Below are 13,904 nucleotides of genomic sequence, written 5' to 3' on the forward strand. Positions count from 1 at the left end.
TGTCTTCCAGGGAGCAGGGAAGGCAAACACAGGGCATTCCTTTAGAATGATGGATTTGTTTTATTTTGCATTTGTTTTTTTCATTACAAAAGAATTGTGGAATGATGTTTTTGAATTACCTTGTTTTTTAAATAACAGGATTTTTTTTTCTCTCCCTGTGGATAAACACAGATCTGATCAACTCAGCCCCTGCTTAAAGCCCCTCAGAGGCTTCCTCTTGCTCATTTGAAAATAACCCAACTCACAAATATGGCCATAAGCGTCACTGACCTTTAACAGATTTGCTCAGGACAGCTTTCCCAACTGTTTACAAAATGATACATTTCTGTATTGATAGATTAATAGCCACTACCCCAAGCTCCCCCTACCACCCAACTTCTTCCACTCTGGGATCCCCGGACCTCCCCCAAATCTAGCTTCTAGTAGAGCAGTGGGCTCCAAGATCCTACTCCAGCCTGTGGCTTGTACCTGTTCTGGTGGGACACGCCTGTTCTTTGTGGTTGTCAAAGGACGATAAACCAGACCATGCCCCTGCCCCACTTTCCTCCTTCCGCTCTCTTGGATTCAAGCCATGCCCACACAGCCCGTTTTTCTGCTCCTTGAGTGTGTCATGCCTCCCTCAGGGCCTCTGAAAGTGTGCTTCCTACCATCTAGAATGGTCTCTCCACCCTATCCCCTTTTTACTTTGGTTAACTTTCTCATCCTCTCTTCAATCATTCATAGTTGGATGGATGAATGAAAGAATGATCAATCATATTTGACAGGAGCAGGCACTTGCAAATGGCCTTATTTCATATGTATCATTGCCTTCACCTAGTGAGTTAGCACCAGGAGAAAGGGCGCCTGTGAATCTGGAGGCTGTGATGTCCACTCTCTTTCTCGCTCAGCGTTGCTACTGCTGGAGAGAAGTGGCTTCAATCGGGGTGAAGCCTCTTAGCTGTGAGTATTATCATCTGCATAGCAGGAAAAGGGAAATAATCTGAATATTTGAGATTCCGAAAGTTGTCTTGTACCAGGTAACATAAAGTTTCCTATCTCCTCTGACTGCACTTCGGGCAAGGAAGAGACTGAGAGTGAAGCCAGAGAGGGAACGAGGAGGAGATAACCTCCTCCTCATAGCTGGAAGTCTCTGACACTCCATGGGAAACCTGACACTCCATCTAGAAGCCATTTTGCTTCTGTCCTCAGAGCTGTGGCTGGAATACTCTCTTGCGTAGTCGTGGATTACAGGTCAAGTAGGGGGCCAGCCCAGGCGGGGACATGGGAACCATGGAGGAGGAAGAGAAAGAACTGAGTTAAGGAGGCAAGCAGAGGAGAGAAGGCTTCCTAGCGTTCACCGGAGGTACTTAGAAACTGCTTAAAACAACAAGTGTGTCAGCTCCCAAAAGTTGTGTTTTGTGCTGTTTACCACGCTTCCTTATTTCCTTATTATTTGCTGAGAACAAGCTTGCTTCGACTTTACAGTCTACAGAAGTTTACAACCAAGAAAATGAAAGGAACAATTTCGCAAGCATCGTGATGGACCCTGGTATCTCGCTGGAGCCTGAAATTAGGGGTTTGAATAAATGTCTATTTCCCTTCCCCTCCAAATGCTAACAAAGTAGAGATAATATGGGGGTTTCCTTCCCCACTGGGACACAGCCCCCCTGACATGCCATTAGGTGAAAACACTAGCATTCGTCCAGAGCTCAGAGCAGTGTTTATCAGTGTAATGTTTGGAACTCTGGCCCCGAGAAATGCTCTGCTGGTGAAAGGATGCACGGTCGGTCGTGCTGATTAGTGAAGGGAAGAAGCTGAGTTACTCGTGCGTTTTCCCCGGAAAGGTTCGGTTGTCCTGAGTTGCCTCACTGTGGTCTGTTCACACTGTGCTCTTACTCCAGCTCCACATGCTCTGAAATCCCAGGACGTTGCTCTCAGCCGTATGCCATTCGTCCTCAAACATCTAGCAGCACTCACCATGTGCCAACACCGTGCTCCAGGCTGGGGACCCCAGGAAAATGGCTGAAGGCTGAGGATGTGGCTTTAGGCAGAGGGCGGACTTAGCGAGGGGGGTGCTGGCAGTCTTCAGTAGGATGACCAGATCATCAGATGTCATCCCATCTGGCACAACGGAGCAAAGGGGAGCTCTTAATAATTACACTGGGACAACAGATGTAAACTAAGACTGTCCTACATATACAGAGCTGACACAGGATAGAGGAGTTATGTTTGTGTGAGTGTGTGTAAAATTAGCCCTGAGCTAACATCTGCTGCCAATCCTCCTCTTTTTGCTGAGGAAGACTGGCCCTGAGCTCACATCCGTGCCCATCTTACTTTATATGTGGGACGCCTGCCACAGCATGGCTTGACAAGTGGTGCCATGTCCGCACCTGGGATCCGAACCGGCGAACCCCGGGCCACCGAAACGGAACCTGCGAACTTATCTGCTGCGCCACTGGGCCGGCCCCTGAGGAGTTATGTTTTTTGTCTGTCATTTTAGGAGCCACCTCTAGGGCCCATGGGTAGTAGTCATGGGGAAAAAGGTTTCAGCCCACAATTCAAAGGGGCTTTCTAACAGAGAGCCTCCAATAACAGTATGGGCTATTTTGTGAGGTAGTGAGCGCCTTGTCACTGCAGATAGAGGGTGACTAACATCCCCCCCACCCTGTTCCCCCCACCAAGGTATTGTGTATAGAAGACACTGATGTGCTAGGGAGACGCCTAGGCTAGATGGCTGTGGGGTGGCCTCTGTTATCTGAGGCACCTACTCCTTCGCCCTTCTGTTGGTGCAGGTTAGTAGCTTATCTCCTACATGAGGACCAAATCCTGCCCATCTGACTCATGTGCACACACACACTTGGAGAGAAGGAGAAACACAACACAAGTGAAAGGTTACAAACTCGCTGTTTTTGGATAATTAATATTCATTGGTGCCCACACATAATGTAAGTATCTCTTTGATTAAAATGAGACTAGATTTCAAAATATAGTCTTGACTCTAAATAAAGAAAATATTTTGTGACATGTAAACAAAATATAGTCACAATAATTTGATCAAGTTGGCAGTGGATCAGAGTCAGCTCTGAAGAGCCAGCCTAGGTCAGTTGGATCAAGTTTGGTCAATAATAATTAAGGCAAGAAGGGTGGGAGATACAAGGGAATTCTTTGTACTACTTTCGCAACAGATCTGTAAGTCTAAAATTAGTTTTAAAAAACCCCGTATCCTTTGCTCCTAAGGCCTGTTCATACCATACCCGCCTCATGACCTCTCCTTCTCCTTTAAGACTCAGCTCAGGCACAATATCCCAGATTTCCGCTCTCCTCCCAAGTATTCCTGCATATCCCCCAATTATACCTACCACCTACTAATATGATTTTCTGACTAGATCACACCCTCCTCACCTTATTCTGAGCTTCTTGTGGACTGGAACATTTTCATTTCATCTTTACCTTCTAGCACCAAGGCCCTAGTCAGCACTCAGTGCAGGCCTCTTCAATGAACTAATAAATCAATCCAATTTGAACAAGTTTTATTAGTTTTGCTTTCATTTTTACAATTGTGGTAAAATATGGATTACATAAAATTTACCATTTTAACTATTTTTAGGTGTACATTTCAGTGGCATTAAGTACAGTCCAATGTTGTGTAATTTTTCTCATTTTAAATGATTTAAACTGGTCAGAATTTATTGGGGCTATTAGATCCACTTGATCTGGACCCAAGGGACTCGTGACACTCAGAATTAATTTAATCCCAATCATACCAGGTACCTCCAATCAAAATCTGTTTGATCAAGCGTAGAGTTATTTCATCCCATTTGCAGCGGCCTGAGTCAGTCAGAGATGGCTCTGAGCAGGCTCCTGGCCAGTAGTCAGCCCCCAGAGCGGGTTCTCTTTCCTTGGCCTAACCTTTTGGGTTGCCGCTTTCTCTTTCGTTAATTTTTTTCCTGGAGCCATCTGCCGGGCTGCTCTCCTTTCTGCCCCCACATGCCACACCCAGGCGTGGTGGGGCCTGGCTCTGGGGCAGGGAGCTCGTATTCCACCATTGCCTTCTTGTCCTACGCGGGCACCTGCACTTTCAAAACAGCTCCCGCAGGCCGGCTTCAGAGGCAGTTATAAACAAACAGGCTGACTCACAGGTACGAGAATACCTGGGTCTGGACAGCTTCTTCCAATGTTGGTCACCCCCCAGCACCCCTCCCAGGGGAGGAGGGATATTTTCTCACAGTCGCTCTATTTCCCACCTCTCTTGAATTTAAAGAATGTGGCAGCGCATTAGGAGTCAAGAAACTGGCCTCTCCTACTTCTCCTGCCATTAATTAGCTGTATAACTTGGGTCATGCCCTCCTTGGGACAGTATTTCCCAATTAGTGAAAAGAAGGCCTTGGATATACAGATCAAAGTGTGGTCTTTATTATTAATTATGCTTATTATTATTATTATTGGCAGCAGGCTTTTTTGTTCGCACACAGTGTTACCCTGAGTAGGACAAGAAGCAAGGCTGGACGGCTCTGGCTGTCAGGGAGTGTGTTTTCTCTCGCCCCCATGCTAACCCAAGTTAGAATTCAGGGGCCTCTTGGCCTTTTCCCCGCCTTCAGAAGGAGCCCAGTGAGTCTATCTTGTGTGTGAGTACGCGAGTGAGGGTGACTGTGTGTGCCCCCTAGACGAGGGCTCCTCCCCTGTCCTTACAGTCACCGCCTTCTCTACTCTGGTTTACAGCAAAAGTTTCCTTGCTTGCTCCTTGTTTCAGCCTCAGCCCATTCCCGATGCAGCCAGAATGGCTGTTCCAAAACGCAAGGATGCCCACGTCTCTCCTGCGCTTCGATCCTCCCATGGCTCCCACAAACCTCAGGATCAGATTAACGCGGAATTCAATCCTTCCACCAGCTGACCCTAGCTTACCTCCTAGTCTCACCCCTTCTCCCCTCGGCCGGGCCCGGCCAGCCTGGACCACTCTTCCTTTCACTCTCACCACCCTCCTGCCCTCGTTGCCTTGGTCTAGACTGTCTTCCCCTCTACGGGATGATGTCTGTTATCTCGGTACCCAAGGATCAGTCTCGCTTATGGTTCTAAGGGGCCCCTCTGGGGTCGCGGGGGTGGGTCGGGGGGCCGGTCCTTCCCGAGGCGGCCGCCAGGGGGCGGCAGGAGCGGCTCCAGATGACAGCAGGAGGCCGCGAGTGGGGGAGGGAGGAGGGACCGAGGGAGCGCGGATCCCGGCGCTCGGATCGCAAACTCCGAGCCAGCGTTCTCCGCGCGCGCCCGAGCCGCTGGCCGCCCGCGCAGCCCGACGCGGAACCGGGGCGCAGCGGGAGCCCGTTCAGGGCGGGCGCGGGGCGGCGGCCGTCCATGCGGCGGGCTCGGGGCTGCCCGGCGCCGGGAACCACGCGGGGGCGAGGCGAGGCGGCCACCGGCCGCTCCGGGACGCGGACCGCCAGGTGAGCAGAGCCGCCCGCGCCCTCTGCGCGCCACCCGCGACCCGGCCTGGCCGCTGCCCGCCTTCGGGGCTCTCTGGACCGCAGGGCGGGCTGGCGCGGGCGGCGGGGCGCGGTGGGTGTGTCCGGGGCGCCGGGGGCTGTGCCCGCACCGGGCTCCGGGAGCCCGCGCGCGCCTGGTCTGTGCCGACGGTGCGCCTTCTTCTCTCCTCCTCTTCCCTTCCTGGGGGATTTGCTCTGTCCCGGCGCCAGTGCTCACCCCGCCAACTCGGAAAGTCTAGGGACAGTCCACCTGGGCCGTCCCCGAGTCGGGGCCCGCGCCCGCTGGGTCGAGACCAAGGGGACCGGAGAGTGCACACCCAGCCTGTGCGCCCCCATCCCAGCCTCGCCTACGTCCTGCTTGGGGCTAGAGCGCTGGTCCAGCCTCAGTCGGCGCGAAGGAGCCCCAGCCCGGGGCCTGGCCACGCCGTTTTCTAGAAAGCCTCCAATCTGTGTGTGTCTCAGCTAAGCCGCTGCAACCCAGCGCCTCTGGGAGAGGGAGTGGATGGGCTGTTTCCGCCAACTCTGGACACTTCCTCAAGTGCAGTCCCAGTACCTGCAGTCTCTTGGCGCGCTGAAAGAATTAGCTTTTACAGAACTAGCTCACCTTGGAGCTTTAGAGATACGGAAGTTACCATTTGTTTCTTTGAAATAACATCAGCCCTAACTTGGGAAGGGCATTCAGGGCGTTCTCGGGCCGACTTAGCATCTGGAATTTGTAGGGCTGGTGTTTCCTAAGCAGTCTACACCCGGCCCCGCGCCCCCCAGCCTCCACTACTGCCTATTAAATGTGCCCGCTTGAGGCTCTTCCGTCTCCTTTGTGACCCCCACCGCGCACCCCTTCGCCCCTTTGCAGGCAGTGAGTGCATCTGAAGCCTTGTACCTGGGTACCCGAAGTCATCATATTGGAATTTGGAATAAGAGAAATAGAGACCCAAGAGAGGTCTATGGAGTCGTCTTGTCCACCTGTCGTTTCACAGCTGAAGGCACCGGGGCACAGAATAGTTGAAAGAGTTTTCAGAGATCACACAGCCCTTAAAACCTGCATAACCTGCATGTTTTTGATAAAGGTGAAGAAGTGGTTGAGTTTAAGAGGATCTTACCTGGTTTCAATATACAAGGAAGCAAACATTTAAAAAAATTGATTTAAATATAGTATTGCTTAATTCCTATAGATTTTTGTTGGCACCATAGTTGAATTCCTTTAGAAAACAAAATCCTAGCCCTGGAATTAATGCAAGGAAGCACATGGGAATCCTGGGACTTTCCTATAAACCTCTGCAGGGCTGGAGCAGGGGTTTCCCGGAGGGCCTGGCCTGGGAAATGAGTTCAGGTGATGAGGATAAGGGAGCCGCTACTGAATAAGCACCCAGCTGGCTGGCCGCTTGTAGGGAGGGCTGGTCATTTGAGCTTGTGTTGTCTCCTCCATGCCCAGCATGGAGCAGGGCACCAGGTGGATCTTATCTTCATTTCCGTCTCCCCTGCCGTGAAGAAATATTTCTAGCTGGCTGTTAGGAAAAAATAAATGAAATAAAATACAGCCCAGAGTTTGAGAGTAACATCAGGGGTTTATATTTTGACTTGGAGGTTTGTTTTTGTTTTTGTTTTTGTTTTTGCTTTCCCCTAGAAATGCTTATTGTGATTGCTATCAGTTATCCTAAAGAGAGGCTGGCTGTTGCCCCTGTTCTTCTCGGTCCCCCATGTTTCTCTCCATGGCATCACCCTTCTCCCATTTGGCTGGGAGTCTCCATGTTTGAGTGCCCCTGGCTCACCCATCCCACCCCCCACATTGATGGCTCATTCATTCCCAAGTCCCTTCCACATTCTTCTGTGATATCGCAGGGAATTATTTTCCTGTCTCCATTCCCTGTGCCTGCTCTTTAAACCATGTCCACATTACAGTAATAATCTCCCCTCTTGACTCCCGGACATGAGTCGCTTTCTTCATTTTAATCCATCTTCTTTCATGCTGACAGATTAATATTCCTGAAATTCTGATTTCACCACATCATTCCTCTCAAGAAATCACAGTGGCTCCCCAGTCTTCACTTCTATTTAATTCTTCTCCAACCCATGTTTTTGGGCATCTGCTTTGTGCCAGGGACTGTTACTATGTGCTGGGGCTTACACTAAGAACAAGACAATATCTCTGCCCCCCATTTGTTGTCAGGCTAGAGATGATAAATAGACACCTGGGAGAGAAACAGATGTAAAGAAATAACCACAAAACAATGAAAAACATTGGGGATGTGGAAAACATCAAGGAGACACAGATGAGGGAGTAATTTTTTCTGCATGGGAGGAGCTAGGAAAGTTACAGTGGGGCTTTGAAGCATGAAGAGGAGTTCAAGAGGTGGGAAAGGCTAGAACAAGGGAGGGCATGTCAGGCAGAGCGAAGTACTTGAGCAAAGACCTGGAGATATGAAAGTCCTGGTATGGATGTGGTTGAATCAAGGTCATTCTTCATCTGGGCATTTGAAACTTGTCTTAATTTGAGTCTACTTTATGTTCCAAGAACAGCCCAACTCTTTCCTCCTTGAAACCCTTCACTGCACACACCAAGTCTCTTTATCTGGGTCTTGTCTTTATCTGGGCCCTACCCTCAGCTCAGAAATTCACATCTCCCCTCTACTAATCTAAATTTTGGCAGAAGTGTGTCTCAGCCCTTCTTGTGCACACCCGTCTCTCCCCTCCCCGAACCCATCTTATGTGTTCCCCTGTAGTCTCTTCAGCCTCGACATGTCCTAATGGGTGAGCCTCATCTCCCCAGCCAACCTGAAGTGTCTCCAGGGCAGCCCCTTCGCCTCTCCTCCTGAGGCCTGTCCCAGGCTGTGTAGCCCAGTGCGAGCTCCTTACCAGATCCAGCAAACTTGAAAATGCAACCGGGTTTGACCTGCCATCTCGCTTTTCCCTTCTTTTTCCTCTTCTCTCATTTTCCCCATTTTTATCTTTCCTTTTTTGTGTGTGTAGAATTGTGATATCTGTTTACATATGTGTGGATATAAAGGTTTCGTGTGTGTTTATTGATTGTCTTCTCTGTGAAAATAATGAATTAGAAATGGGAGCTAATGCCTGACACAGGCTGACACTGGAAAGGGGGGCTTCAGTGGGAGGCTCTGGCTGGAGGCTGCGTCGCTGACTCTTGACCCCTTTCAGGATGCCCGCTCTTCACTCCTCCTCTGTGGGACCTGTGCATGAGGCTGGGCCCCCCTCATCTTCTGGGCCTGGCTTACCCTCTTTTCTTTCCCCAACCTATCAAAACTGACTTCTCTGGTTTCTAGAGCCCTGCTGGCCCGAGGAACTCATTCAGGTCACGTTCATGGAGCACTGGTATGTGCTGTACTTGGTGCTTTAATCCGCCCAGCAACCTGTGACCAGACATTATCATCTGCATCTTACAAGGAAGAAAACTCCGGCTTCCTTGCCTGAGGTCAACTCGCGTTTTGAACTTAAGCTTAGAACCTGGCTCTCTAAGTCTGGTGCTCTTTCCACTGTGTCAATATTTCCTGAAAGTGTTGTCTTCGGAACATCTGAATCAGAGCGAGGATCTGGTGGGGAAGATACCAGATTCCATGGTGGAGTCAGGGCCTGGGAACTGGCATTTGTAAGATTCCCTGGTGATTCTGCTGCATGTTTGGGTTTGAGGACCACAGCCCTAGGCTGCCTTTACAGTGAGGTTCTAGTCACAGCTGGTGAGTTAATAAGCCACTTTATCCCAGGTAGCATGTCCTTGTCAACAGAGGCCTTGACCTTGACTCCAAGGAGTGAGCATTGGAGCACTGTGGCCCAGGCCAAGGGGAGAGCACTCTTTTGGTCAAAGGGGTCTTCAGTTCAGTCCTGGGAGCATGCTCCTCACCTGCTCCCTACAAAGGCGTGTAAGCCTAGCCCTGGTCAGGCTCACTGTGAATTTATTTCTGGGCCTGAGCAAGTGCTGAGGGAGAAGGATAAGGCTGGGTTGGCTTGGGAGCCCCAAGTTGCCTGGGGTAAGAAATGGGCTGAATATTGCAGCCGTATATTCAAACCCAGCAAATGAACTAATAATCATTAATCAGTAATAATGATAATGAGTTATCCGTTCAACATCCTCTCCCCTCTCTACTCTCCTCCTCCAGTTTCCTTTTAGATTCCTAAAGAAGAAACTAAGAAACACGTAGGCAGTGGTTTTCTTTATGGATGGTTTGTTGTCCTGGGAGAATGGTCTCTTTTTCTTTTTACCTGATCTTTCAGTGCAAGGTACTGTGCGCGTTGTCTTCTCCGATGGGCCTTGCCTGAGCTGATCACTCACGTGGTTTTCTCTCTGGCAGTATCCTCTCTTTGCTCCTCTCCTCTTGGGTGTGGTTCAGAGGACAGAGAGTCAGGCTTACGCTGCGTGGTGTCTTGCCCCAGAAGGGTGGCACTGGGCAGCCCACAACCTGGGCTGGGCAGCAGGCGGGCCTGCCCCACCCTCCCAGGCAGCTGGCTGGCTGCCCGAGGGCTGGCCAGCAGTGAGGACAGAAGTAATGAGTGATTAATGGGCACCCCATCTAATCTCCTGCCAGGGGAAATGAAGGGCCAGCCGTGGGCTGGGACTCGTCATGACCTGCTCCAGGTGGGCTTGGAATGTACCCAGCTCAGGATGGGGCTTAAGGCTTGAAAGACGAGAGGAAATGAGATGTTAACCCTTTAGGCTGTGGCCCTCTGAGCCCCAGCAGGGAAATCGCAAGGGAATTACCCAAGGCATCTGATGAAAGGGGAACATGGCCTTTGATTTATGGTGGGGATGCAGCCACATGAAGACCAGGGGGTGGGATGACAAGCCACATCTTTGACTTAACCGTTTTTCCTGGATGCTCAGTCAAGAGAGAGAAGAGGAATTTCTTATGAAAATGGACACACGGACTGCTGGGAGCTGCTCTCCCTGCTTCCTTCTTGGAAACCTTCCAATCATATCAGCAAGTTACAAATTTGTAGTTGCCCAACAGACTTTTCCTCCTAAAATGCTGTGCTTCTGACCACTTGTCATATCAAGGGAGATAGAGGAGGGAGTCTGGCACTGGGTGGACAGCATCTCCAGCAGTGGGGTCCACCCCCGCCCCAGGTCAGACAGCAGCAGCGTGACACAGGGGGTGAGAGCCTGAGAGCCCGCTCCCTGAGGTGGACCTTGGCTCCACTCAGCCGTAGTCCCTGACAGTTTCCTTAGCATCTTGTTTGTAGTTCTGCCGTCTGTAAAATGGGGGTAATAATGATTCATACCATGGGTGAGGTTCCTGAGAATGTGAGGTGCTTAAGGCAGTTTCAGGCATGTGGACGTGCCACATGGATGGCAGCCGTCATTTTTTTCTCACCTCTCTAGTTAATCCAGAGACCAGGTCTTCCCAGGGAAGGATGTCGCACTTCTCTTCCAGCTCTCTGACTTGCTTTGGGTGACCTGACGACCTACTCTTTGATCTCGCTTGTTTGACCACTGAACCTCATATGACTTGAATTCTGGTCCCCTGGCCCCTCCCTTGCTGCTGGCTCCCTGGCCTCTGGCTGCCCTTTAGATTACACTGCCTTTCCCCTTGTCCCCTGCCTCCATGCTTGGTGGCCAGACCTGGGGGACTGGGCAGCGACGCCTGCCTGGTCCTCTTGTGTCACAGCAACTTCTGCACCAGCTCTGCCCATTGCCAGGCTCGCTGTGACCTGACAGGCCCAAGCACAGTGGCCGAGGATGGAGAGGGCAGCTGCCTTGAGAGCTAAATTAGGAGCCATGGAGACAGGCTGACCCGGTTGCAAATCACAGCTCTGTCCCTTTTCTGGTTTCTCTGAGCTCCCATTGCCTGAACCTTGGTTGAAGCTAATAATAGTAACATTTATCTAATGGTTGGGAGGCGAGTCAGACTGACCGTGGACATGAGGCCCTTGAGACTGTGCGGGGCAGTTTATTGCTGGTTATAAGGTGAGCTGTGTCTTCATGTTTTGAAGTCTTATTACAGGGTGTGCACTGACATTCTAGCCTCTAGATCCATTTAGAGTCTTTTCCAGAACAGACAGGTACCCAGGCTCTGCTTGACTTTTGATATTTTAGTTAAGGCCCAGGGTTTCATTTTGCTTAAAGTTCAAAGGACCTTCTGGCCAGCTAATGGAGAAGGACCTGCTGTTAATGGAGTTGCGTGTCCGGTACTGGAATTCACCTGCATTCACTTATTTAATTCTCTCAATAATCCATGTGAGCTAGACATTATTCTTCTTATTCTACAGCCTAGAAAACAGGCTCAGAGAGGCAAGTTAAGGAACTTGCGTGGGCTCTCACAGCAGGCAGATGTCAGAGTCCTGTTTGAGTTCCACGTCATCTAACTTCTAAACATGTGCTCCGGGGGAACCAATGGGTCAGTTAGTGCCTCAATCTAATTGTAACCCACTGAAAAGTCTAATTGTAACCCACCTAAAATTTTTTAAAAATTGAGATATAATTCACATACCATAAAACTCACCATTTTAAAGGGTACAATTCAGTATTCTTAATTTATTCACAAAGTTGTGCAACCATTACCTTTATCTCATTCCAGAATATTTTCATCACCTCAAAAAGAAACTCCATACTGGTTAATAGTCACTCTCCACTCCTGCCTCCCCCCAACCCCTGGAAATCACTAATCTGCTTTCTGTCTCTATGGACTCTGGACATTTCGTATAGATGGAATCATACGATTTGTGGTCTTTTGTGACTGGCTTCTTTCACTAAGAATAATGTTTTCAAGGTTCATCCATGTCGAAGCACGCATCAGTACTTCATTCATTTTTATCTCTGTGTAACCCACTCGTAAAATTAAAAGGCCGGGGGCCAGCCCGGTGTTGCAGCAGTTAAGTGCGCACGTTCCGTTTGGGTGGCCCGGGGTTCACTGGTCTGGATCCCGGGTGTGGACATGGCGCTGCTTGGCACGCCATGCTGTGGTAGGCGTCCCACGTATAAAGTAGGGGAAGATGGGCATGGATGTTAGCTCAGGGCCAGTCTTCCTCAGCAAAAAAGAGGAGGACTGGCAGCAGTTAGCTCAGGGCTAATCTTCCTCAAAAATAAATAAATAAATAAATAAAAAGGCTGACTGTTTGCTTAGAGAAGGAGTGGAGTTACCGTCTAAAACAGATGCAACACAAAGGGTGCTGATTTTCTACTGTGGGCAGATGTGAAAGAGCTGTGAAATGTAGGGGCTGGTGGGGTGAGCGCTCCTGCCTCGTGTGGGCTCCGTGAGGCAGGTGGGGGCTGGCTGGGTTCCTGTGTCTGGGAGTGCGAGGGATGCGCAGCCTCTGTCCTCCAGACGCCATGTTGCACTGCCCTTGGTTCGTGCCATTGGCAAAGCCTGTTGGGATGTGTCCTGGAGAGGCCGTGTGGGTGCAGTGGCCCCCTGCCCCGGAGAAGTGGGCTAGAGGGCTTGGAGCCATCTTTGCCATAGTCTGCCTCCTTTGGGTGCTGTGTAGACGTCTTAGCCCCTGTGCAGTCTGCTGCATTGCTTTGAACTCCGCGTGGACCCTGGTGTCAACTGCTGCTTGCTGATAACAACATTGCTGACTTGCTTTGTAAGTTTCTAGATGTAATACTTTATTTTTTTCTGATTACAAAGGTAAGGTATATTTATTGTTGAAAACTTAGGAAATATAGAAAAACTCAAAGAAGAAAAATAAAAATCATCCATAATTCCCCAACCAGTAATGGCCATTATTTTTAATGTGCATCTTTCTAGTCTCTCTCTCTCTCTGTCTGTACACACACACACAACACACAGAGCTTTTTAACATTGGTATCATGCTGAACATATTGTTTTGTCCACTACTTTTTTCACTTAACAATGCATCATAAACATTTTCCCTATGTATTAAACATTCGGTATTCTTCCAAAACATGATTTTTAAAATGACTGCAGAGTATTTTTAAAAATATTAATGTTTGCTTAAACAGTCTCCTATTTTTGGACATGTTGGTTGTTTTCAGTTTTTTAATGTTATTTATAAATAAAACTGCTTCTTTTGTGCATTTTTTCTACTTATATTAATGCATAGTGCTGTTTCTGGGACAAAAGACAAATACTCTTAAGGTATTTGATACATCTAGTCAAATTGGCCTTCCAGAAAGACTGTATACTTTATAATTCCACAAGTGGTATTTTTTAACTTGAGTTTTGCTATATGCGTAACTTTACCAGAACATCCCTCTAACCCTCTCCATCCTCCCCCTCCTCCCCTCCTTCCCTCCTCCTTCCTCCTCCCCCTCCTCCCCCCTTCCCCCTCCTCCCTCCTTCCCCTCCTCCCTCCTTCCCCTCCTCCCTCCTTCCCCCTCCTCCCCCTCCTCCCTCCTTCCCCCTCCTCCCCCTCCTCCCTCCTTCCCCCTCCTCCCTCCTTCCTTCCTCCCTCCTTCCCCTCCTTCCCTCCTCCCTCCTTCCCCCTCCTCCCTCCTTCCCCCTCCTCCCTCCTTCCCCCTCCTCCCTCCTCTCCCCTTCTCCC

General features: G+C 49.8%; 1 protein-coding gene across 1 annotated transcript in view; it reads left to right on the top strand.

Annotated features, from left to right (window-relative positions):
• The first annotated feature begins 5,190 nt into the window (after positions 1-5,190).
• The window catches only part of LOC124235145 (thrombospondin type-1 domain-containing protein 4-like), a 342,518-nt gene continuing 333,804 nt past the window's right edge, over positions 5,191-13,904 (top strand). The window contains exon 1 of the mRNA XM_046652754.1: positions 5,191-5,414. The gene's annotated coding sequence lies outside the window, so the exon portion shown is untranslated. The remainder of the gene's footprint in view (positions 5,415-13,904) is intronic.

Source organism: Equus quagga, chromosome 2 (assembly GCF_021613505.1).
Source record: "Equus quagga isolate Etosha38 chromosome 2, UCLA_HA_Equagga_1.0, whole genome shotgun sequence".
In the NCBI taxonomy this organism is placed as follows: domain Eukaryota; kingdom Metazoa; phylum Chordata; class Mammalia; order Perissodactyla; family Equidae; genus Equus; species Equus quagga.